Below are 25,721 nucleotides of genomic sequence, written 5' to 3'. Positions count from 1 at the left end.
AGCCAAAGGACTCTGAAAGGAGGTATGTGTACTATTTGCAGGTATAGTTCCTAGATATCTCCCACCTGCCATCTCTTCTCTTCCATTGCCTGCTGGCTGTATGCCAGGATGAATGTGACAGCAACAGGTGAAAGATGTCAGTACCAGTTTCCGAATGCCTGTGTAGGTTAGACCCTCAGTCCCACCTCATGCTGCCACTGACATGGTGCAAGTAGGAAAACTAACTACTACCATACTATGCTGCTAAAATAACAAGGCTTATCTCCTATAGCATTGAACATTACTTCCATTAATGTAAGGGGAAAAGGAAATAAAGGTAAAACATCATATTGGCTAATGCTAAGTACTTGGCAGAAAAGCCAAGCAGGAAAAGGGAGTAGAGAGTGAAGGAGAATGGTCAGGGAAGTCCTCACTTAGGAGCAGGCATCTGAAGCAAGACTTGAGTGAACTAAGTAGAGAGACACATACATTGCTGTTGGGAAAGCACTGCGGGCAAACAGAATCACAAGAACGAAGACCCTGGATGTGGCAGTTTGCTTGGAATCCTTGAAACTTAGTGAGAAAGGCAGGCCAAGATAGAGTTGAGTAGGAAGAGAGTTCAGACGCCACCTTGGGAAAGACTGGTATAGTTTCACAGACCGTGGTAAAGATTGTGGATTTTACTGGAAGATTTTTCAGTAGGGAGATGATATAACATAACAACATAATTTACGTTAAAATATAATCACCCTGGCTCCTGTATAAAGGTCAGGTTTGGGGAAGAATGAAAGCTAAGATGTCAGCTTAAACTGTGGAAATCTCATTTTATATTTTCTACCCTTAAACCCTTTCACATCCATTTTGCATTACTTCATTTGACAGTTTTGAACATTCTTTTTAAACAGAGCTCATGTTAATTGTTGACTATATATATATATATATATATATATATATATACACACACACACACATACATATATACATATAGTCAACAATTAACATTGTTAATTGTTAACATCTCTGGCTTTCTGGAGGCCCCTCAGTAACGGCTTGAATCACAGCTCTGCTGTACTGCAAACCTGTAACCTCAAGATCCTCTCTCTCTTTATAAGCTAGTGGCCAGAAATAGTCCCAAACTTTTTTCTATTAGACTCCCTCAAATTTTATTTTTTTTAAATATTTTACTTATTTATTTGATAGAGAGATCACAAGTAGGCAGAGAGGCAAGCAGAAGGGGTGATCTATCTCTCTATCAAATAAATAAGTAAAATATTTAAAAAAATAAAATTTGAGGGAGTCTAATAGAAACAAGTTTGGGACTATTTCTGGCCACCAGCTTATAAAGAGAGAGAAGTTCTTGATGTTACAGGTTTGCAATACAGCAGAGCTGTGATTCAAGCCATTACTGAGGGGCCTCCAGAAAGCCAGAGATGAATGTTTGCGTTCATCCTTTTCCTACTCCTGTTTCAAGATGAGTAACCAGTTACAAAGGACCAGAGGGTGTTTTTGCACCTTTTCTTCCTCTTTATTAAGGCAGACTTCACAGCCCAACGTGACAGGTAGTGTTTCTGCACATTGGAGTCCTCCTGGAAACATATTATCTAACTCTGTAGGAGCTGGATTCTTTAGATTGCTTCAGGATTGATAGACACCTCTTTGCCACCAGCAGTTTCTTTGTACTCAGAAAAGAAGGTATGCTATATCCACTGGGACAGTTGAGTGTTTGTCCCAAACTATGGATTGCCTTATCTTTCACAATATAATGAGATTATCATGGGATTTAGAGTCAAAGACAGCCCCAACTCTACATCTATTAGGTGGAATAGAGCTCAATGAATGGGTTTTTTTTTTTCTTTCACCTTTTAAATAGGGGCAATAACTTAATGGAGCTCTAATGTGAAGTAATGTGACATAAAATTTGGAATATTCTAGAATATAAATTCAATCGGTCAGGTACTTAGACCATATTGCTTTCTGTGTTACCCCAAAGACCAAGAGAGATATCTTTCATAAAATAAGCGACATAAATTGTTGGTTGCTTGAACATACTAACTATACTGAAGCTCTTTTTTTTTTTTAGTAAGTCATTGGTTCTATGACAGAAAAATCACCAGTAATAAAATAAACAAGATCACCAGTAATATGATATGGGTTTTGGCAATAACTTCTTATTTATCATATAATACTACTTTTAATATGGAAGTGTTTTAGGTGATTAGACCATTAAATAGAACTTATCAATTGTAATTCTATTAATTTCTTCTCCTTTTTAATGAGCTTTCTGTAAAGAGCAATGGTGAGGGGTAACTCCATGTTTTTGGAAAATTATAAAATTTAAAGGTGATTTTACTACTTTGAGTAAAGAGGAAATTGACACTTACTTGGAAATTTGGCATATGTGGTTCCAAGAGAGTAAAAATCTTAAAGATTGCCTGGATATATTTCCCTCTTCCTTATAGTGTTTTAAAAATGAATAACTGAGAAACTATTTCATTAAAATTGCTTATATTCTCTATTGTTCTAGTATATTCTAATTTTTCTAAGTAATTCTCCTCTTCATCTCCCTGCTCATTCTGCCCAGGCACATGCTTCTTTCTATTCTATATACTATTTTCTAACATACACAACTAATAGGTAAAATAAACTATGCATATGGAATTCTGATTTCTCTTTTGTTTCCATGGGCAGAAGCATGAGAAATTCACCACAGTCAGTACAGAGTTCAAGTGTTAGTATTGTTTGCATTCCATTACTCTAGGAAACAGGGAAAACATAGGAAAATGACAGTGTTAGATTAGGATATAATCATACACCCACTTTTACCTACCTAGTTTGTTGAAAATGCTATCCTCTAAAGACAGAGTGATTAAGGAATGTATGTGGCAGTAGATGGGGTAAGTTGGGATGGGAGATATATAGAGAGAAAGCTCTGGAAAGCTAAATATTTTGATTACTTAACTCCAATATAATGTATACTTGAATATAAAATATAATAAACATAATGAGAGTAGTCCTAAGAACTTTTACTGAGTGTTTACAAGTACACTGCAACCTTCTTTTATTTAATTCTCCCAATGCCACCATATAGCAAGTTTACCTATATTTTACAAAAAAAGGAAAGTGTAGATCAGAAAATGTTAACCAGCTTGTGTAGTATCATGACATGCATTTGCACAGTATAGGTGGGGTTAAATTCCAGGTCTGTTTATTCTGGTTCCCCTTCACTAAGGGCAAATGAAATTGTCTTTCATAAATACAAAAGAGCAAAGGGAGGGAAAGAATTAAATTGCTAAAGTCCAAATTTAAATCCATACAGTGTATTATCTATGGTGGGAGAAGATTTGAAGTTCAAGGTTTTGCCAGTAGGGATCAATTCACAAGCCCATATATCCCTGTTCAGTATACAACATTTTGGCAGCAGAGACTACCCAAAACAAACTAAGAAAAACTTGAACCTGCAGTGGCTCTTCTCCAAGTTGTCTGCTGGTGTCACAGCATTAAAAACTGTTGAAAGGAAACTCAACTGTTGAAAACCCTAAAACCAAGCGATGCCTGGTGTGTCTCATTTCTTTCCGAACTTAAAATATGTGAACTATAAAAAAACTTTTAAAATTTTTACTAATTTTGTTGTTTTATCTTCATTCAGAGTTCAAATGACAAAATCAAAGACAGCCATCACAGTTGATACATCACTTTTCATATCTCCACTTTCCTTTGCCCGAGTTAACGGCAAGGTTGGTGTTCAATTGTAAAAAGAAATATAAATTGATGTTCCTTGCACTTGAAAAATATAGGGATGACACTGTATATTTGAATCATAATATGGATTTTTTTTCCTGAGGGTTTCTTTTTAAATTATAGCTCAGTGTTATGCTTTGGGCTTTGATAAAGATTATATTACTGGTATTTTTTTAAGCAAGACAATTAAATCATTCTAAAGAAAATATAACAAAGCCTGTCTGTATATAAACCATATGGTTAAAAATTCGAGAGTACTACTATGCAAAATTAAAACTCTTCAGCTTTATTTCTGACATATTAATGCATAAATTTGGAGCAAATTAAAGTCTTGAAAAGTCAATTTAGGTATTAAAAAAGTAAAGTCTCAGACTTCATAAACCAGTGGGAAAAATACCTGTAATTCAACAACAACAACAACAAGAAAATAGGTGAGAAGATGGAGAACCATTGGATAGATATCTAAAGACAAAGGCTAAAAAAATTCATAAAAATTATCACTAGTTTAAAGAAGAAAATAATAACGAAATACTGATTTCATTGATCAGTTTTGCAATGCTCTTTTAAATGTGATCATTAAAGCATCAGTTAAAAGCACCTCTTTAGGGAGATTGATTGTATTTAACATGGCTCCCTTTTCCCAGTTGTGTTTTTGTTTACCCTATTTATATACTACATATTTTTAATTTTACTAAGTATTTGCCTTCTACATCTATCTATCTATCTATCTATCATCTATCCATCATTCATCCATCCGTAGATAAACTGGCTTACTAATGTTGGAAATGCATATTAGTGGAACATGGCTTATATATACTTTGACAAATTTACACAGCAATGAAGCCTTGTGTATAGAAGGTTATATAATGCGGTAATGTTTGTGATATTAAAGATCCAGAGTTAGCCTAAATTTATCAATAAGAGACTGGACAAATTACTTGGCATTCATATGATGAGAATGACATTAGTCATGAAAACCAGTATGGTTATTTATATGGAGTGATATTTAAAGATCTCTAAGTTCTATTTCTTAGTTTTTCTTAAGCAAGACACAAAAATTTGTTTATAATATCCCAGTTTGTTTAAAACTTTTATATATGTGTATAACATTTTACATATAGACATATTGCAATGAAATTTAGTTACATTTAAAAAGAATGAGGTTGGGAAAGAGGTAGAAAAGAGACTCACTTTTTTATTTTAGCCTTTCCATGTTAATATGTATATGTGGTGATTTTCCAGTGATGATGTTGTTGATCACAATAAAATAACATCTGAAAAAATTATAATATAGACCTATATCTGTTATTTTAAAAGATACTACAATATATATTTTTAGGTTAAAAAAAAAAGCAAGTTGTAGGAAAAAAAAAACATGGTTAAGTAAAAGGAACGGAAGAAATTGAGAGTAAGAAAGAACCCTCATGTACAGGTAGATCCTAAGTGTATAAATAGAGACACAGGCTAGTCTAAATGCTACTGGATGAATGTCCCTTAAAAGTTAATTACAATGAATTTTGGAAAAGCAACTGTAAGTGGGGATCATAGAAAGATTTTAATGTTTTCTTTATGTTGTGTGTGCTTGAATATTTAAATAGTGAGGATGTATACATGTATTACTTTTGTAATTAAAAAATATAAAAGGAGGGAATTGAAGCCTTTATTATATATAAAAAACCAGTATCACCAGATCTTAAATGTGTCCACCTCTAGATACTTTGGAAATAAAAAGAATACCATTAACAAGGCAAAGTGAACCTGGAAGATAAATATTAAATGACATGTGGGGCCAGAAGTTGAAAGTGAATAATTTTATGGATCCAGCAAGAACTGTACAGTCTATTCAGGCCAATTTCCTTCCCTAAATAAACTAGGCTCTTTTAACTCTTTGGACTTTGGCTTAGCTAGTCTTTTTATCTAGAACACCTGTACTACTGTACTGGGCACTCTGATGTCTTTTTCTCTCTAATAACCCCAAACCCTTCAGGGAAGAATGACTTGTTCCATTTTCTGGAACTTATTAAAGTTATCTATATGGGATTTCACCTTATAATTTTTTTAAGATTTTATTTAATTACTTGACAGAAATCACAAGTAGGCAGAAAGAAAAGCAGAGAGAGAGGTGGGGGGAAGCAAGGTCCCCGTCGAGCAGAGAGCCTGATGCAGGGCTTGATCCCAGGACCCTGGGACCATGACCTGAGCCAAAGGCAGAGGCTTTAACTCACCGAGCCACCCAGGCACCCCTCACCTTATAATTCTATGAATACTTTGAAGTCAAAAACTTTCTGAGGGACATCTTGTCCTAAGTCTCCAGCTCATTGCAAAGTTGGGTGCGTAAGTGCTCAGTAATTATTTGTGAATGTTTTCTCTGGTTCTTGACGTCATAAAGACAGTGAAGACTTCCATAGGAGAGTAGCATCCATGGTCTTTGTGAAAAACACTGCCTTGACATTTTTGTATCACTTTTTAGTTTATGACTTTTATATTGCATTACCATCTTCAAGGATGAGCTCAGCCAGAAAAATCGGTATTGCCACTATTCACATTTTAGTGTTGAAGAGACAGACTTGGCATTTTCATCTTAGTGCTTCCACAGCTCGCAAGTGGCAATCAAGCTAAACTTGATTTTGAGGACGCTTAAACTTAACACCACAACCAATTATGTAATCTCAAGGAAGAATTGACACTGCTGCAGCCAGCATACTTCTGGGGAAGCAAGTAAAGGTGAGTCAGTATGTAAGTAAAACATCTGCCGCAGGGATGTGGGAGATTCTCAGAAACACCAAGTCCACCCCTGTTCCAACAGGTCAGACAAGAGCCAATACAAAATTATACTGTCACTTCACTGACACCCATGCACACTAAAGAGACTTGATGATCCAAATTTGTAACACACCCAAGGTCAAGACCAGAGACTATTTGAGAATGGGAGAGAAGAGAGAAAGAAAAGAAGGAAATGCGTTTCTCAATGTTAATCATAGCCAACATTTATTGAGCACTTACTCTGTAGCGTTTAAAGGCCATAGGGTCGTTATATAGAGGTTAAGTGCATAGGCTGACAAGTCAGACTACATGGGCTTTGAAGGGCAGCTCTGGCACTCATCATGAGTCTTGTACCAGTTGCTTATTTCTTCAGTGCTTAGCCATAAAATGGGATTGAGATTAGCACCTGTCTCATAGGGTTGTTCAGTGATGTGGCCTCTGCCAATTTCTATGGTGTAAACACTCCTATCAGTGCCTATTAAAAGTTACCAACAGACAGCTCACAAAATTCTTGATTATGCAACAGTTTGGGTTTCATGACAAAACAAGCCAGCTCCACCACAATTCTGTTGTTATGATGATTTAAAGTTAGTATCAAGAACTGAGAGGAGTTCCTGGGATAATATGTATATACAAAGCAATTTTTTTAAAGAGATACTTGCATTAATTCATCTATTCCTCACAATTATTCTGAGATTGGTGGTATGATTATTTCAACCTCAGAATAACTGTGAGGAATAGATGAATAGAGGAAAATGTACTGTCCTCTTGCCCAGGTGGGGGATCACTTCCTATTGTGCATATGCAAGAGTTTGTGCATGCTTGCAGAGTGCAAGAATGGGAGAGAATCCTGGTAAAATAACACATAGTAGTCTACACATAGTAGACTGCTACTATCAGTTCTAGAGAGTCCTTTGTCCCGGGGATTTTTCTATTGCCATGGAGGTAAATTACTTATCACATAATAGAAGAAGTCATTCTATTATGCATTTGCAAGAATGGGGCAGAAAATAATGACAACATCCATTCTTTGAGTGTTTAGATGGGGTTGATATTTTTGTCAATAATTTGGAATGAATTATTTTAGATAATAATTACAGCAACTGTCTTAGGAAGGATTGTTTCCTACCATTCTGCAGCTGAGGTAACTGAAGCTCAGAGATGTTAAGTAATTTGATAAAGGTCACAAAGCTTCTACTAAACTTCAGCTTTGTTTTAATCAGTCTGTGGTACACTCCAAACCATTTGCTCTACTGTTTTCTCTTAAATTCATGAAAAATTGTCAAGAATTTTAGGATTACATTGATGCCCTTTAGAAGCAAGAGTATCATTGAGAAATTTAAGGTTCACTCTAAAGCTTTTTAGAATTGAGAATATAAAAGACTAATGTCAGGCAAAGATAGGGGGCTGGAGAAAATTCATATATTCAATGTGACAGCTACTTCATTAAAAATATAATTATATTTTATTGTCAAAGCCCCTTTACTATATTTTGTGTATGCCTATAGCTCTGAGACTAGAGAGAAGCAGGACTATGGATTATGTGCTTTTTGGAGAAAGCCACATTAAGAAATATTCAAGGGTCAACTTCAGGCTACTCTACATTCTGCTTGCACTTTCACTGTATTAGAGAAAAAAAGAATTAATTGGTTCATTTAGCCCTTCACTTAATTCAGCCTTTTATTGTGCACTTCAGTTCTCATCCAAATGAACAGAGACAGTGCAAGAAACCGAACACATTTAATGGGGCTCTCAAAAATGTGCAGTTCTTGCTCTTGCTTCTTTAATAGACAGAAATCATTTATTTCCTTCTGTAAAACTCCATTACCCAGCAAAAAATAGAGTTTCTTAACAAATGTATATTTTACCCAAAATGGAAAATCCACCTCTCTCTCTCTCTCTCATGTGCTCAAAGTCATAGAGACTCATTCACAGTGTAGCTACACAGAAGCCTCCCTACAGAGTTATACAAACCCCACAGAGCATGTTACGGACGTCATGTCTTGTGCATGAAACACAGTCATGAGAAATTAGAAGTAAAAGGGAACTTAGCTCAAATTAAGTCCAGTTTTCCAATTTCATAGATAAGGAAAGTGAGGCTTGACAGGTGAGGTAATTCACCCAGGCTCCTGCAGGTGATCATTTGGCAACTTGAATCAAGCTGTCCTCTCTCAACTCCTACTATAGCCTTCTTGCTCCTATATGGGACTACCTGCGTAATAGTGACCATTGCAGTGGTCCCACAAAATGATCTCCCTGTTTGTCTAGTAATTCCTATCCTCCCCCCAAATGCACGCACACCTAAAGAGAATGATGTGGCATTCTTTTACTTCCACATAAAAAAAATTCCCCTTACCTTTTAGAAAATACTCCATTCTCTTCTTTTTCATAGTTATTATCTTTTGAGATCTGGTCTTGGAAAAGCACCAAAGAAGCAATTTCATTTTTTTTTTTTTAATCAAAAGCTCCCAACTATGGGCTCCTGGCTGGTTTGAATTCCCACGGATTCCACTGCTCATGCTTCTTCCCACACAACCATGAATACTTTACTTGCCTCATGCTAATGATTTTCATCAGATTAAAGAACCAGTTTAATTAATCTCCCTCTGTTTAATAAAACACAAGTCAATCTGATAAAATGTTTAGGAGAAAAAGTAAAGCTGATGTTCTTCCCCTCAGTGATGTGCCAGGTAGGTTTAAGGAAAGGCGTTGGCAAGTAATACAGAAGTAATTCATTACTGAAAAATAGTCTAGATATGTGTGCTCATCTTAAAAGCTCAGCACCACTAAGTGGCATTGTACAAGCCTAACATCCCGTCTTTCCCCAGCAAGCCTTTGCTCTAGTGAACAGATCCAGGTGGCAGAAGTGCATGTCACAACCTGGTTGCTTGGGAAATAAGCTGTCATTTCATTTTTAACTTCCCAGTAATATGAATTCAGCTTCCTCAGTAGAAAGAACAATTTTTTTCCCCCAAAGCCATCCGTTATTTGTAATGGGGACTCAGTGCTAATTTCACTGCTTGTCAATTAAGCTCATCCCTTAATTTAATTGGGATTTGTATATAAAACATCACAGTGCTAATTCTAGTCCCCATTTCATGCCGAGAGTACGCTTTATCCTCCAAGCATCCTTGCATCCACCACATCTCATTTTATCCTGTGGCCAAATTAATCCTCTTATGCATAGGTTTGATGAGAAGATCATCCTTGCTTGGGAACCTCTTGGATTCCCACTCTCTACCAGATATAATCCAAGTTCTCTCACACAGCAATAAAGACTGTAAACAATATGAATCAGTCCACCGGACCAGCCTTCTGTCTTCTACTTCATTTTCATGAATGCTTTATGACATCTAAAACTTGTCTAGTTGCAAATCAAAGCCAGGATTTAAAAAATGTCTAACTAGTAGCCTTGCAAAAACCTTTCCTAATCTGATACAATAATGCCTATAGGATTGGGGAGGGGTGTGGAGAAAAGAAGAGAAAAAAAGAAATTCGTACCTCACCCACACTTAATAGGACACATTTTGAGAACCTATGGAATGAGTGTTAAAAAAAAAATAAAACATCACACGCTGAAAATTAAGCTGGCTACTCTCTAGATTTAAACAAAAAATAACAAAATATAATTCAATCCTAAACACTTTAGGCATCCATGAAAATTAAGAAAATTCAGCAAATTAAAAAATGAATAAAATGCATGAAACAATATGCGATGTACTGAATGCTTGTGCTCCAACCTCTGCCCCAGATTCTTATGTCAAATCCTGATCCCCAATATGATGGTACTTGGAAACAGGGCCTATAGGAGGTTCTCAGGTTTGGATGAGGTCATAGATATGGAGACCCCATGATAAACCAGTGCCCTTATAAGAGAATAAAGAGTCCACATTTAAAATAAAAGTCCTCATTTTTCTACTATGAAGATTTAACAAGAATTTGGCAGGCTGCAACACAGAAGAGGTTTCTCACCAGCACCTAACTGTGCTGCCACCCTGATCTCAGACTTTTGGCCTCCAGAACTGTGAGGAGTCGGATTCTGTTGTTTATAAGCCACCCCATCTATGGTACTTTATTATGGCAGCTTGAACTAAGATACACTAGTTTTCAGTGTGGGCCACAGACTGTGTAGGGCAGTGATCTCTGAAAGAAGGTAACAAATGAGATGATTCCTAGACTATCCTAATTGACCACATGGAGAGAGATTCCTGGTCACAGTATAGGGAGAAGAAATCTAAGAGCTTCCTATTCTACTTGAGTTGAGGAGACAGTGTTTTAAGTTTGGGGAGGTTAGAATTTCAGAGGCAAAAGACAGAGAGGAGAGAGTAACCAGAGGACTCCAGAGAACAGTGAAGGTTTCCATGCAAGCCATTAGATGAGTACTGATCAGTATGATCATGAGCATGAGGAAACTACCAAGTCTGGGGGAAGAATCAGAAGAAAGGAGCAGATGGATGAATCCCTGTTACATACATAAGAGAAAAGTTCATGTTTCCATCAGACAGACTGGAGAGTTCCTAACACATGGATCACTGAGCAGTAACCACAGAGGGTATTGCCTTGGTAGTAAGGTAAGTCATTTAGTCATAGACTAATGGCTGCTCTGTAACCAGTAAACAAACTTCAAAGAAAATTTCAAAAGAAATTAAATAGGGTAGTTCTATTTTCAACATTTTGAGGAACCTCCATGCTGTTTTCCAGAGTGGTTGCACCAGCTTGCATTCCCACCAACAGTGTAGGACGGTTCCCCTTTCTCTGCATCCTCGCCAGCATCTGTCATTTCCTGACTTGTTAATTTTAGCCATTCTGACTGGTGTGAGGTGATATCTCATTGTGGTTTTGATTTGTATTTCCCTGATGCCGAGTGACGTGGAGCACTTTTTCATGTGTCTGTTGGCCATCTGGATGTCTTCTTTACAGAAATGTCTGTTCATGTCCTCTGCCCATTTCTTGATTGGATTGTTTGTTCTTTGGGTGTTGAGTTTGCTAAGTTCCTTATAGATTTTGGATACTAGCCCTTTATCTGATATGTCGTTTGCAAATATCTTCTCCCATTCTGTCAGTTGTCTTTTGGTTTTGTTAACTGTTTCCTTTGCTGTGCAGAAGCTTTTGATCTTGATGAAATCCCAGTAGTTCATTTTTGCCCTTGCTTCCCTTGCCATTTGTAACAACGTGGATGGAACTAGAGGGTATCATGCTTAGTGAAATAAGTCAATCGGAGAAAGACAACTATCATATGATCTCCCTGATGTGAGGACATGGAGAAGCAACATGGGGGGTTAGGGGGATAGGAGAAGAATAAATGAAACAAGATGGGATTGGGAGGGAGACAAACCATAAATGACTCTTAATCTCACAAAACAAACTGGGAATTGCTGGGGGGAGGTGGGGTCGGGAGAGGGGGAGGGGGTTATGGACATTGGGGAGGGTATGTGCTATCGTGAGTGCTGTGAAGTGTGTAAACCTGGCGATTCACAGACCTGTACCCCTGGGGATAAAAATACATTATATGTTTATAAAAAAAAAAAAGGTGGGGGAGGAGAACCATAAGAGACTATGGACTCTGAAAAACAACCTGAGGGTTTTGAAGGGTCAGGAGTGGGAGGTTGGGGGAACAGGTGGTGGGTAATAGGGAGGACACGTTTTGCATGGAGCACTGGGTGTTGTGCAAAAACAATGAATACTGTTACACTGAAAAAATAAATAAATTAAAAAAAATTAAAAAGAAAAAACGAATTTAAAAACAAAAAAAAAAACAAAAAAAAAAGAAATTAAATAATACCATGTAACTTAACTGCATACCAAAACAAAGCCCGCAGATACTGTAAGAAACAGTAATAGAAAAAAAAAAAAATCCAGCAACCATTAACATAGAATCTACAATGTCTGACATCTAATATGAAATTATCAGGCATGGAAGGAAGCAGGAATATATGACCTATAATGAAAAGAAACATCAGTTAATAGAGACAGACCCTAAGTTGACTTTAATGAAAAAATTAACAGACGAAGAGGTTAAACTGCTATAATAAATATTCTGTATATGTTCAAAGAGGTAAACAAAAGGTATGCATATGTTAAAAGATAGACAAGATATAAAAATGGGCTGAATTGAACTTCTATAGATGGGAAGTTTATTGTCTCAGATGCAAAATATACTTGGTAGGATTAAAAGCTGATTAGATACTTCAGATGCAAATATAACTCAAAGACATAGAAACAGAAACTATCCAGAATGGAGCTATCCATACTTAAAATAAAAATAAAATAAAATAAAATAAAATAAAATAAAAGCAAGCTAAGAAAGCATCCATTAGCTATGAGGGAACTTAAGACATTGAAAATTTATGTAATGATGTCTCAGAATTGAGAAGCATGGACAGACCAAAAAAAAAAAAGAAAAGAAAGAAAAGAAAGAACAATAATCACTAATGTTTTTCCAAATTTTATGAGAACTATGAACCTAGTGGTTAAAGAAGACAATAAACCCAGAGAAATATGAATAAAAAAAAAACAATGATGAAGTCACATCATAATCATATTGCTTAAAACTAGTGATAAATCTTACAAACAGTGAAAAAAACTACCTACAAAGGAAAAGATTAAATAGACAGAGACTTTTATTGGGATAATTACAAAAGGAAGAAAATGGAGCTACATCTCTAAAGTACTGACCAAAACCAAACCAAACAAAACGAAAAAGACAATCAACAACCTGTTAACTGAAAATCGTATATCCAGCAAAAATATCTTTCCATGATGAAGGTAAAATGATATCATTTTGATAAATACAAAACCTGAGAGTCTTCATCACTACCTGACAGCACCTCAGAAATGTTAAAAGATGTACTTCAGGCAGACGGAAAATGGTACCAAGTGCAAATGTGGATCTACACAGAGGAATGAAGTATACAGGACATGGTAAGTATGTGGGAAAATTTAAAATTTAATTGGCAATAAATAAAGAAACAATATTTTATTGGCTTTTTAAAGCACTGTGAGATATATCTGTGCCATAATTTAATCATCTGTATTTTTTCCTCATTTCCTCTCTATGAAGGAATGGATATTAAAAGCTTGAACAGAGGGGTAACTGGGTGGGTCAGTCAGTTAGCATCGACTCCTGGTTTCAGATCAGGTCGTGATATCAGGGTGGGGAGATCAAGTCACTCACTGGGCTCTGGTCTCAGCATGGAGTCTGCTTGAGATTCTCTCTCTCCTTCTGCCCTTCCCCCCACCCACACACGTGCTCTCACACTCTCTAAATTAGATAAAGAACTGATCTTAAAAAAAAACAAAAAAAAAACAAGAAAAACTTGAAGGGCGGCACTGAGTTCTTTTTCCAATTCTCTTTTAAACTATGTAACCTTAAGGAAGTTGCTTTCTCATTCTGTGCCTACATTTCTCATGTATAAAAGAAAAGCCTTGGCCTTTATTAAATTCTGTGGTTCTTTTACCCTATGATACATCCTTCCTAATGTTTTTTCTTGGCAAACTCCTGTCACATGAGTTCTAAGGAAGGACTGAAGGCAAGCTTGGAGAGCTTCAAAGAAGATTTTTGAGCAACCTGATTTGTAAATCAAAGAAATGAGGAGGGCTGAACTTTTTTTTTTTTTTTTTTTTTTTTACAATAGTATTTAAGAGAAGCAAATGTCACGGGTGGTGACTCAAGCTGATGACTGTCAGATATTCATGATGCAGAACAAAAATGCCAATCTTGACATGGTGAGAACAATTAACTTCTTTGTCATCATGATTTTTTCAAATATTTATTCTATTTAAAGTATCTGAGTGGGTTTTATGAGGTACAGACCTATCTCCATTTTACTTATTATAACTGACTTTGCAACCCAATACATACTATCAATAATATTTTAAATTCATCTCAGTAGGAATACACCTTACATATATTCACACACACACACTACAGAGTTCAGTTTAGTTCAGCAAATTGAATATCAGTTGAGGAATTTAACATGGTATATCAGAATGATATGAAACCAGAATTTTAATCTCAACACCACTAACTAGCTCTATTATCTAGAAAAAATTGTTTTGTTACAATTGTGTTTTGTTTACTATAAAATTAAGAGGTTAAATTATGTTATTCTTAAATTGTTGTTTTTATGTTATTCTTAAGGTAATTTCCAGTTACAAAGTCTCATATGTGTCTATGGACTTACAACTGTACTGGAAACTGTGGAGAAAATAAACTAGTATAAGATATGCTTCTTACCCTTGAGGAAATTATGGTCTAGTCAGGCAATAAACTGTATGCATATTTAACTTAGAATTAATTACTGAAAGTTGATTATGTGCAAGGGACTAGGCTTGGTGTTACTTGAACTGTAACAGGTATAAACTTCCAGGGAGATATTGTCAGCTGGGATTTCAGGAAGAAGTTTGCAAAGGAGTGGAGATACAGAATGGAATTTGAAGGGTGGACGGTATTAAAATGAGGATACTGTGAGAATATGTCTCAGCTAGGTGGTAAGATCTTAGATAAAAACTTTAAAAGAATATTGTTTACTCCCATTATGCATAAAGATAAGGTTTACAATAGGTAAGGCTTATTTAAATCATGTTGTAAGTGCAGTTTAAATACATCCATGTACATTTCTTGACTGAGCCATTTTAATGAGGAGGAGAAAGAGAAGGAAGACAGGTGCGATGAGATGATGTGGTAGAAATAGCATCCAGCTATTCTTTTTCAAGTCCAAACACTGAAACCACCTAGGTCTCCAATTTCATCAACTGCTTTTACATTTCTCAGTGCTATTAGCTCTAAAACATGGTGGTGGGGGGGGGGTATGTAAACTAGATGAGATTTGATGTCAGTGTTAGCTCTATTGTTATATACTGGTGATTTGAATTGAATTGGTGTCCACTGTGATCACTGCATCTTATCTGTTTCTGAGATACAGAGGTACAACAGTTCCTTCCATAAGGAGATTCTAATCTGGTTTAGAAACCACGGCATAGATATGAAGTTGAGAATACAAATGTTTCTTCAATACCTGCATTGTTACTACATATTTTACATATTTTATCTCTATTTCTGTGGCAATCATATTGGCTTTGTTTTTCATGGTATTTCCTATGCTTAGCCCAGGGCCAGGTACGCTGTAGACATTTATTTCTCACTTAAATTAACGATGAACAAATTTGTGAACAAAGTTAGTTAACACTAGTTAACTGACTAGTAACTAGTACCATATTTAGAGTTTCATTGGTTCTTTACTTCTACTGTTATTGAACAGTACAAACATTTGCCAGCTTACATATATTCATTTTCCCATCTTGTCTGATTCATTTGATGGAGATAGTTTCAAAAGTTAACCCACATTCAGCTCAAAAGAGAAGAGTCCACCACTAAATTGTGTAATGTGCAACACTTTGATGTTGCATTAATATTTTTCTGAAAAATTGTCATCATCATTTCTGTCATATCATGTTGAAATGCATCGTGGCCATGTTGGCAATCTGGATACAAGCAAAGAGAAGAAAAGCAAAGTGGTATTAGCTAGAAGAAGCAGCATGAGAAGAATGGAGGGTAGAAGCCCCAATATTGTATGGAGAGCTCTTTGGGTATCTTCCTAGTTATGAACCCCTTTTATTGAAGACTAAGACATCTACATATCTTATGTCCATACCTCCTTCAACTCTTTAGTAAAACGTTGAATTTTCAAAGAGGTTTTCTCTAATAATCTTTTTTTTTTAAGATTTTATTTATTTATTTGACAGACAGAGATTACAAATAGGCAGAAGCAGGCAGAGAGAGAGAGGAGGAAGCAGGCTCTCTTGTGGGGCTCGATGCCAGGATCCTGGGATCATGACCCGAGCCGAAGGCAGAGGCTTTAACCCACTGAGCCACCCAGGCACCCCTCTAATAATCTTTTTTTATTATTGTAACTTCTTTTTGCTCCTTTCCCTTTCCTCCACAGCAATTATCTTCTGAAATATTATGTGAGTTACAAACGTTTTTTGGTATACCTGGTTTCTCCTACTAGACTGTGAACTTTGTAAGGGCATCTGTGCCTGTGTTTTCATATGTATCCCAAGTTTTTAGCATAATGCCTTTTATAAGTAGAATCTCAACAAATATTCAAAATTTCAAATATTCAAGGTGAACTGCACCTTCCAGCCCTGCACACGACTGATCACCTGGGCAACTATGTTTTTATCCATGATTTTTCACTGTGGTCACAGCTTATTGCCTTAAAGCAGGTACATTCTCAGATGTGACCTGGACATTTTCACTAATTGTCTAGTAGAGTGGGAGAAATAGGTATTTTAGAAATCAACACACATAAACAAATCATTGTAAATTGCACTAATGTGGCATGAAATAAAAGTTCCGGTTATGAGTTAATAATAGTGGGATGCAATTTACATTAGAAGGATTAAAGAAGATCTTTTGAAAGTACAAACTTGAGTGGAATCTTGAAAGGTAAGAGAATTTTGAATTGCAGTGTTCTTACTTCTTTTAATCCTAGCTAATGACTCTTCAGTGTTCAGATCAGGGCACATGAAATCTTCTGTGCAAATCTGAATCAAATTTTTCTCATGGCACTTCTCCCTCAATGTGCTTAATGCAGGACACTTTTACATTTGTTTGTATGATTATTCAATTATTACCTGTATTCCCACTAGACTGAAAGCTTTGTAAGGGAATGATCCTGGGGTTCCCCAATTCCTGATTTGGCCTCTCTTGAGGAATGATTGCATGTCTGCAATCATTGACTTTCAGGGTATAATTCTGCATTCTGATAATAAAATTCCTGTTCTTACTTATTTATTTGATTAGCTAGCCTAGTATGTTTTTGCCCTGTGTAAACAAGAGCTTTCCATGGTATCTTATTATTTTGCTCTACAAAGATAAGCTTGCCATTAGCAGTACTAATATGAATGATATAGCTGTCCCATGGGCTTTGCAAACATGCAAACAAGGTTTCAGAACCATGTTCCATCATTTAATTGCTGTATCACCTTGGACCAGTCTTTAAACTCCTCTGAGTCACAATTTCCTAATCTGGAACAGTGTGATAAATAATGCCTACCTCAAGGGATGTTGTATGATTAATTAGATGTTGCAAATGAAGTATCTACACTGTCTTAGCAAATAAATGAGCTTCATAAGATGGTTTTAAGATAATGGTTAATGCATGAGAAGAGAAAGGCAGAGGGACTGTTATTTACTATATCCATTCAATAGAAAGCTATTGATAACTATTGTATACCAAGTTTGTGGCTAGATGTACAGTAGCACAGTCATAATCAGGACACAAGCCTGTCACCAAGGTGAAAACCAGTTGACTCCACATGAGAATTACATGGAGATAGGAGCTGGAATTAGCTCTGTCCTCTGCTATGGCTTGCCCTTCTCTTCAATTCCTAGGGAGCAGTGAACTTCAAGGACCATTTTCCTCCCTCTTATGATCCCATGTTATTCTGTAGTTTTTAAATAGTTATCAGAATGACTAAACGGAAGAAGCAACTACCTAAACATAACTCCCCAAATTATAGTATAAAGCAAGATGTACATACCAAATAGAAAATGAAAAAACTGGTGGATTTGCCAAATGTTTTATAGGCACTGCATATTGATAATGCCAGGTTGTTTCCAGTTTGTTTTGTTTTAATAGGGAGAAGCTGGAGTAATTATTTTAAAACAAAATGCTACTTCATAGGTCCCAAGAAGATTTGCATTTGCAAGAAGTTATAAAAGTGATTCCCTTTAGAATTCTTACATCTGAGGGTTGCCTGGGTGGCTCAGTGGGTTAAAGGCTCTGCCTTCGGCTCAGGTCATGATCCCAGGGTCCTGGGATTGAGCCCTGCATCGGGCTCTCTGCTCGGTGGGGAGCCTGCTTCCTCCTCTCTATCTGCCTGCCTCTCTGCCTACTTGTGACTTCTGTCTGTCAAATAAATAAATAAAATCTTAAAAAAAAATTCTTGTATCTGAGTAAGGATGCAGGAATTTTAGTGGCCTGATAAGATGAATGTAGGTCTACGGAGACCCAGATGATTCAGCACCTGCAGAGGCAAAGCTGAAAGCTGGCCAGTAGGGTTTATTAATGTTGGCTGAATGGGAAAACACACACACACACACACACACACAGTATGCAAAAGCCAACTAAATCTCCAGGGCTGAGACTTAAATTCTATCTGTGAGATCTAAAACATTCACTGTAACTACTAGTATGGATGGTATAGGAGGCTCTTTACATCCCCATTAAGATTGATGATGATAGAAGTTGTTATTTTGACCAAGATTTATAGTTGAACCAACCGTCAGATTAGCAATGGAGAGAGGGTAAAATAAAGCAGAAAACAACAACAAGGCCTTTACTTAATACATATTCTAAATAACCTTAACAAAATGCATTAAGAACATCAAGGTTGAAGAAGGGTCTCAAAACAAACCTGTCAAGACTCAGGGTCATCAAGCTGTGTTTTAAAAAAACCCAAGAACACAAAGTCAAAGCAACATAGGCATCAAACATGCTGCATCAAGAGGTAAAACAAAGCTGGCAAATGTTTTGGTAAAATGTTTCAGTAAAATCATCTTAGCATGAGGTCTAAAAGGGAGCAAGAGAGAGTACACAGTGCTTATTGAGAGTTTATTTTCCAAGAGATGAAAAATTGTTTTTAAAATAAAATTATGTAATAAATAACTGAAAATAAAAACATTAAAATAAAACTTGTTTTCAAGTCATTGCTGTTATTTCAGATTTTTATAGGCCCACCTTTTAAAACGAATCCTTTGTAAGCTCGTTTTAGCAAATCCTTTGCGAACTTTTAACGTGGAATGAGTCATATTTAATTGCCACTGTACGTTGACTTTTTGAAGATTCTTGTCTAAATACAACCTTCAGACATAGAGACACTCATTTTTGCTTAAGAAATTCTGCTTGCTGGATCATAAAGACATCAATGAAAAAAATTAAAAAATACATTATAGGCAATTTTTCCACAAAAACTGAAGCATTGGATTATTAATTTTCATACTGCTCACTTTCTAGTTAAAAATTCCATAGACATTGCAACTATACTTGTCAATTTGGGTCTTAATTTTTTTAATTGCAGGCAACTTCCCAATATTATAAACTGCAGCTTAATTCTATTCAAGTTTGTCCAGCTGGAGTAATATACGCTTTGGCCCTGCCTGCTCTGTAAAGTTGAGGAGATGGTTCTTTGCAAATAGGAAAGTTCTAGACACTATATTTTGTACACTTTTCACAATGCTCTTGGCGGGGAAGTATTTCTTGTAGATCCAGAGGTATAGAATTTGCAGGTTTGGCCCATGTAACCATATATTATTTTAATGATCAATTCATTTACTACAACCTCCCAATTGCTAAATCCCTCATCAGAGAGTAAATGATTATAGACGATGGTGGACTTTTATTTTCGCAACTGAAGCTCTTCTGAGTTAAATAAGCATTGAGCCTATTAACCCTTTCAAATACTATCATGACTTTCATATATCCTCAGTGAGCCAAAAACTATGCTAAAAACGAGTATGTAAGGTGAATCAGACAAAGCCTCTTCCCTTGGTGGTCTTACAGAAATGTAAAAATATAATCAGATCTAGGATAGACCTATATACAGACTACTATAAGAATATTGAGACACAAATCGATCAGAATGAAGACATAATGAAAGTAGAGATTCCCAATCAGACAACATGGCTCAGGAAAATATTGGTTTTTCACTTGAGTCTGATGAGCTCATAGATTTCACAACCAGGCAGGAAAGAGAGGTGGGAGATTAACAAAAAGAAATACAGGAGTATGTTTTAGAATCACATCTAGAAATATGTTTTAGAAGCACATCTAGAAATCCAAGAAGCATATATTGAAAAGAAGCACGAGTGTGATCTTTGGTTCATGGGATCAAATAAACATGGGATCAAATAGGTTCCCGAGACAGAGGTATTTTTTGAAATTATCATTATTTTTTAACTTAAATTCAGGTTAGTTTAGACCATTATTTTGACCAATATTTGTAGTTGAACCAACCATCTGAAGTTAGATTAGCAATAGAGAGAGGATAAAATAAAGTAGAAAACAACAACAATGCCTTTACTTAATACATAAATAGGCCGACATTCATCTAGAACAGTACAGGTTTCAGGAGCAGAATCCAGTTATTCATCATCCACATACAACACCCAATGCCCAACCCAAAACATGCCCAACTTAATATCTGTCACCCATCTGGCCCATCCTCCACCCATCACCCCTCCAGGAACCCTCACTTTGTTCTCTATAGTTAACAGTCTCCTATGGTTTCCTTCTTTTCTGTTTTTATCTTATTTTAGTTTTCTTCCCTTCCCCTATGTTCCTCTATTTTGTTTCTTAAATCCCACACATGAGTGAAATAATATGATATTTCTCTTTCTCTGGTTGACTTATTTTTGTTTAGCATAATACACTCTAGTTCCATCTACATTATTGTAAATGGCAAAATTTCATCCTTTTTGATGATATATCTTTATATATATACATACATACATACCACTTCTTCTTTACTCATTCATCAGTAGATGGACATTTGGGCTCCTTCCATAATTTGGCTATTGTTGATAGTGTTGTTATAAACATTGGAGTGCATGTGCCCCTTTGAGTCAGCATTTTTGTATCTTTTCAATAAATACCTAATTGTGCAATTGCTGGGTTGTAGGGTAGTTCTATTTTTAACTTTTTGAGGAACATCCATACTGTTTTTCAGAGTGGATGCACTATTTTGCATGCCCACTAGCATTGCAAAAGTATACCCTTTTATCCATGTCCTCAGTAACATCTCTTGTTTCCTGAGTTATTAATTTTAGCCATTCTGACCAGTGTGAGGTGGTATCTCATTGTGGTTTTGATTTGTATTTCCTTGATGATGAGAGATGTTGAGCATTTTTTCATGTGTCTGTTAGTCATCTGGATGTTTTCTCTGAATAAAAAGTGTCTATGCATGTCTTCTGCCCATTTCTTAACAGGATTATTTATTTTGGGGGTGTTGAATTTGCTAAGTTCTCTTTTTTTCACTTTCCATTTATTTGCACTTATTTTTATGATTTCTACATCCACATTATGAAGTAGATATTATCATCTCTGCAGAAAAAAAATATGAATTTGAGAGAATACATGATGAGAGTCAATTCCCAATCACTGAACACGTGACAGGAGCATCTGTAGATTTTGGATACTAAACCTTTATCTGATGTGTCATTTGCATGTATCTTCTGTTAGTTGCCTTTTAGTTTTGTTGACTGCTTCCTTCACTGTGCAGAAGCTTTTTACCTTGATCAGGTTCTAATACTTCATTTTTGCTTCTGTTTCTCTTGGCTTTGGAGATATGTCCAGTAAGAAGTCTCTATGGCCAAGATCAAAAGGTTGCTGCCTGTTTTCTCTAGGATTTTGATGGTTTCCTGTCTTACATTTAGGTCTTTAATCCATTTTGAATTTATTTTTGTGTATGGTAAAAGAAAGTGGTCTAGTTTCATTCTTCTGCATGTTGTTGTCCAGTTTTTCTAATGCCATTTTTGGAAGAGACTGTCTTTTTTTCATTGGATATTCTTTCCTGCTTTGTCAAAGATTAGTTGACCGTTGAGTTGTGAGTCCATCTCTGGGTTCTCTATTCTGTTTCATTGATCTATGTGTCTGTTTTTCTGCCAATACCATATTGTCTTGATAAATACAGCTTTGTAATACAGCTTGAATTCTGGAATTGTGATGCCCCCACTTTGATTTCCTTTTTCAACATTAGTTGGCTATCTGGGGTATTTTCTGGTTCCATACAAATTTTAGAATTATTCATTCTACCTCTGTGGAAAATGTTGGTGTTATTTTGATAAGGATTGCATTGAAAGTGTAGATCACATTGGGTAGTATAGACATTTTTTTTTCCATTTTATTTATTTTTTCAGCATAACAGTATTCATTGTTTTTGCACAACACCCAGTGCTCCATGCAAAACGTGCCCTCTCTATTACCCATCACCTGTTCCCCCAACCTCCCACCCCTGACCCTTCAAAATCCTCAGGTTGTTTTTCAGAGTCCATAGTCTCTTATGGTTTGCCTCCCCTTCCAATTTTTTTTTTTTAATAAACATATAATGTATTTTTATCCCCAGGGGTACAGGTCTGTGAATCGCCAGGTTTATACACTTCACAGCACTCACCATAGCACTTACCCTCCCCAATGTCCATAGCCCCCTCCCCCTCTCCCAATCCCACCTCCCCCCAGCAACCCCCAGTTTGTTTTGTGAGATTAAGAGTCATTTATGGTTTGTCTCCCTCCCAATCCCATCTTGTTTCATTTATTCTTCTCCTATCCCCCTAACCCCCCATGTTGCTTCTCCATGTCCTCATATCAGGGAGATCATATGATAGTTGTCTTTCTCCGATTGACTTATTTCACTAAGCATGATACGCTCTAGTTCCATCCACGTCGTCGCAAATGGCAAGATTTCATTTCTTTTGATGGCTGCATAGTATTCCATTGTGTATATATACCACCTCTTCTTTATCCATTCATCTGTTGATGGACATCTAGGTTCCTTCCATAGTTTGGCTATTGTAGACATTGCTGCTATAAACATTCGGGTACACGTGCCCCTTCAGATCACTATGTTTGTATCTTTAGGGTAAATACCCAGTAGTGCAATTGCTGGGTCATAGGGTAGTTCTATTTTCAACATTTTGAGGAACCTCCATGCTGTTTTCCAGAGTGGTTGCACCAGCTCGCATTCCCACCAACAGTGGAGGAGGGTTCCCCTTTCTCCGCATCCTCGCCAGCATCTATCATTTCCTGACTTGTTAATTTTAGCCATTCTGACTGGTGTGAGGTGATATCTCATTGTGGTTTTGATTTGTATTTCCCTGATGCCGAGTGACGTGGAGTACTTTTTCATGTGTCTGTTGGCCATCTGGATGTCTTCTTTGCAGAAATGTCTGTTCATGTCCTCTGCCCATTTCTTGATTGGATTGTTTGTTCTTTGGGTGTTGAGTTTGCTAAGTTCCTTATAGATTTTGGATACTAGCCCTTTATCTGATATGTCGTTTGCAAATATCTTCTCCCATTCTGTCAGTTGTCTTTTGGTTTTGTTAACTGTTTCCTTTGCTGTGCAAAAGCTTTTGATCTTGATGAAATCCCAATAGTTCATTTTTGCCCTTGCTTCCCTTGCCTTTGCCGTTGTTCCTAGGAAGATGTTGCTGCAGCTGAGGTCGAAGAGGTTGCTGCCTGCATTCTCCTCAAGGATTTTGATGGATTCCTTTCTCACATTGAGGTCCTTCATCCATTTGGAGTCTATTTTCGTGTGTGGTGTAAGGAAGTGGTCCATTTTCATTTTTCTGCATGTGGCTGTCCAATTTTCCCAGCACCATTTATTGTCTTTTTTCCATTGGACATTCTTTCCTGCTTTGTCAAAGATTAGTTGACCATAGAGTTGAGGGTCGATTTCTGGGCTCTCTATTCTGTTCCACTGATCTATGTGTCCGTTTTTGTGCCAGTACCATGTATAGACATTTTAACAATATTTGTTCTTCCAATCCATGAGCATGAAATGTTTTTCCATTTCTTTCATAAGTGTTCTATAGTTTTCAGCATACAGATCTTTTACCTTTTTTGTTAGGTTTGTTTCTAGGTATCTTCTGATTTTCAGTGCATTTGTAAATGGGATTGATTCCTTGATTTCTCTTTTTGCTGCTTCATTACAAGTATATAGAAATGCTGAATTCATGTAACAGTTCTAGCAATTTTTTGGTGGAGTCTTTCAGAATTTCTACATAAAGTATTGTGTTGGCTGCAAATAGTAAAGGTTTGCTTCTTTCCTCCTGATCTGGATGCATATAATTTCTTTCTGTTGTCTGATTGCTAAGGCTAGGACTTCCAGTACTACGTTCAACAACAGTGGTGAGAGTGGACATCCTTGTCGTGTTCCTGACCTTAGGGAAAAAGCCCTCAGTTTTTACTCTAGCTTTCTTTTGATGTCCATTAGCATGACAGATGGTTCTTCACCCTCTCACTTTCAATCTGGTGGTGTCTTTGGATCTAACCTGTATCTTTTATAGGCATCATATTAATGGGTCTTGTTTGTTTTTATTTTTTAATACATTCTGATAACCTATATCTTTTGATTGGAACATTGAGTCCACTTACATTTAGAGTAATTATTGATAGATATGAATTTAGTGCCATTATATTAACTGTAAATTCACTATTCCTATAGATTGTCTCTGTTCTGTTCTAATCTTTGTTACTTTTGGACTATTTTCCCACTCAAAGGGTGCCCTTTAGTATTTCTTGCAGAACTGGTTTAGTGTTCACAAACTCTTTTAGTTTTTGTTTGTCTTGGAAACTTCTTTTCTCTCTTTCTATTCTGAATGACCGCCTTGCTGGATAGAGTATTCTTGGCTGTATATTTTTCCCAATTAGCTAATTGAATATATCATGCCACTTTTTCTGGCCTGCTGTTTCTGTGGGCAGGTCTGCTGCTAACCTTATGTGTCTACCCTTATAGGCTAAGGACCTTTTCCCCCTAGCATTCAAAATTCTCTCTTTATCTTTGTATTTTGCAAGTTTCACTATGATATGTCTTGGTTAAGCTGTTTTTGTTGATTTTGAGGGGAGTTCTCTGTTCCTCTTGGAATTGAATTCCTGTTTCCTTCCCCAGATTAGGGAAGTTCTCAGCTATAATTTGTTCAAATAAACCTTCTGCCCCTTTTCTCTACTCTTCTTCTGGGACTCCTATGAAAAGATACTATGGCACTTTGTGGAATTACTGATTTCCCTAAGTCTACATCCACAATCTAATAGTTCTCATTCCCTCTTTTTTTCAGCTTCATTATTTTCTATAATTTTATCTTCCATGTCACTTATTTGATCTTCTACTTCTTTCATCCTCATTGTGATTATGTCTAGTATGTTTTGCATCTCAATTTTAGTTTAGTTTTGTTTTGTTTTTAAATTTCAGTCTGAGTAGTTTTTAGGTCTTTTATCTCACCAGCCAGGGTATCTCTGGTGTTTTCCATGTTTCTTTCTAGCCAAGATAATTTTCTTATAATTCTTGTTCTAAAATCTTATTCATATATATTGCTTATATCTGTTTTGAGCAAATTTCTGGCTGTGATTTCTTTTTGATCTTTCTTTTGGGGAGAATTCCTCCATCTTGTCTTATGTCTAGACTTCTTTCACATATTATGAAAGCTTGTTATGTTTCCTGCTCCGGAGAGTTATACTCTATGA

General features: G+C 36.3%; 1 protein-coding gene across 4 annotated transcripts in view; it reads right to left on the bottom strand.

The window, feature by feature from the left end:
- The window catches only part of LRRC4C (leucine rich repeat containing 4C), a 1,220,402-nt gene that overhangs the window by 207,307 nt on the left and 987,374 nt on the right, over positions 1–25,721 (bottom strand). The gene's annotated exons all lie outside the window — the stretch shown is intronic.

This window comes from Meles meles, chromosome 8 (genome assembly GCF_922984935.1).
Source record: "Meles meles chromosome 8, mMelMel3.1 paternal haplotype, whole genome shotgun sequence".
Taxonomy (NCBI): Eukaryota; Metazoa; Chordata; class Mammalia; order Carnivora; family Mustelidae; genus Meles; species Meles meles.
This window is presented reverse-complemented; position numbering and strand designations above follow the sequence as displayed.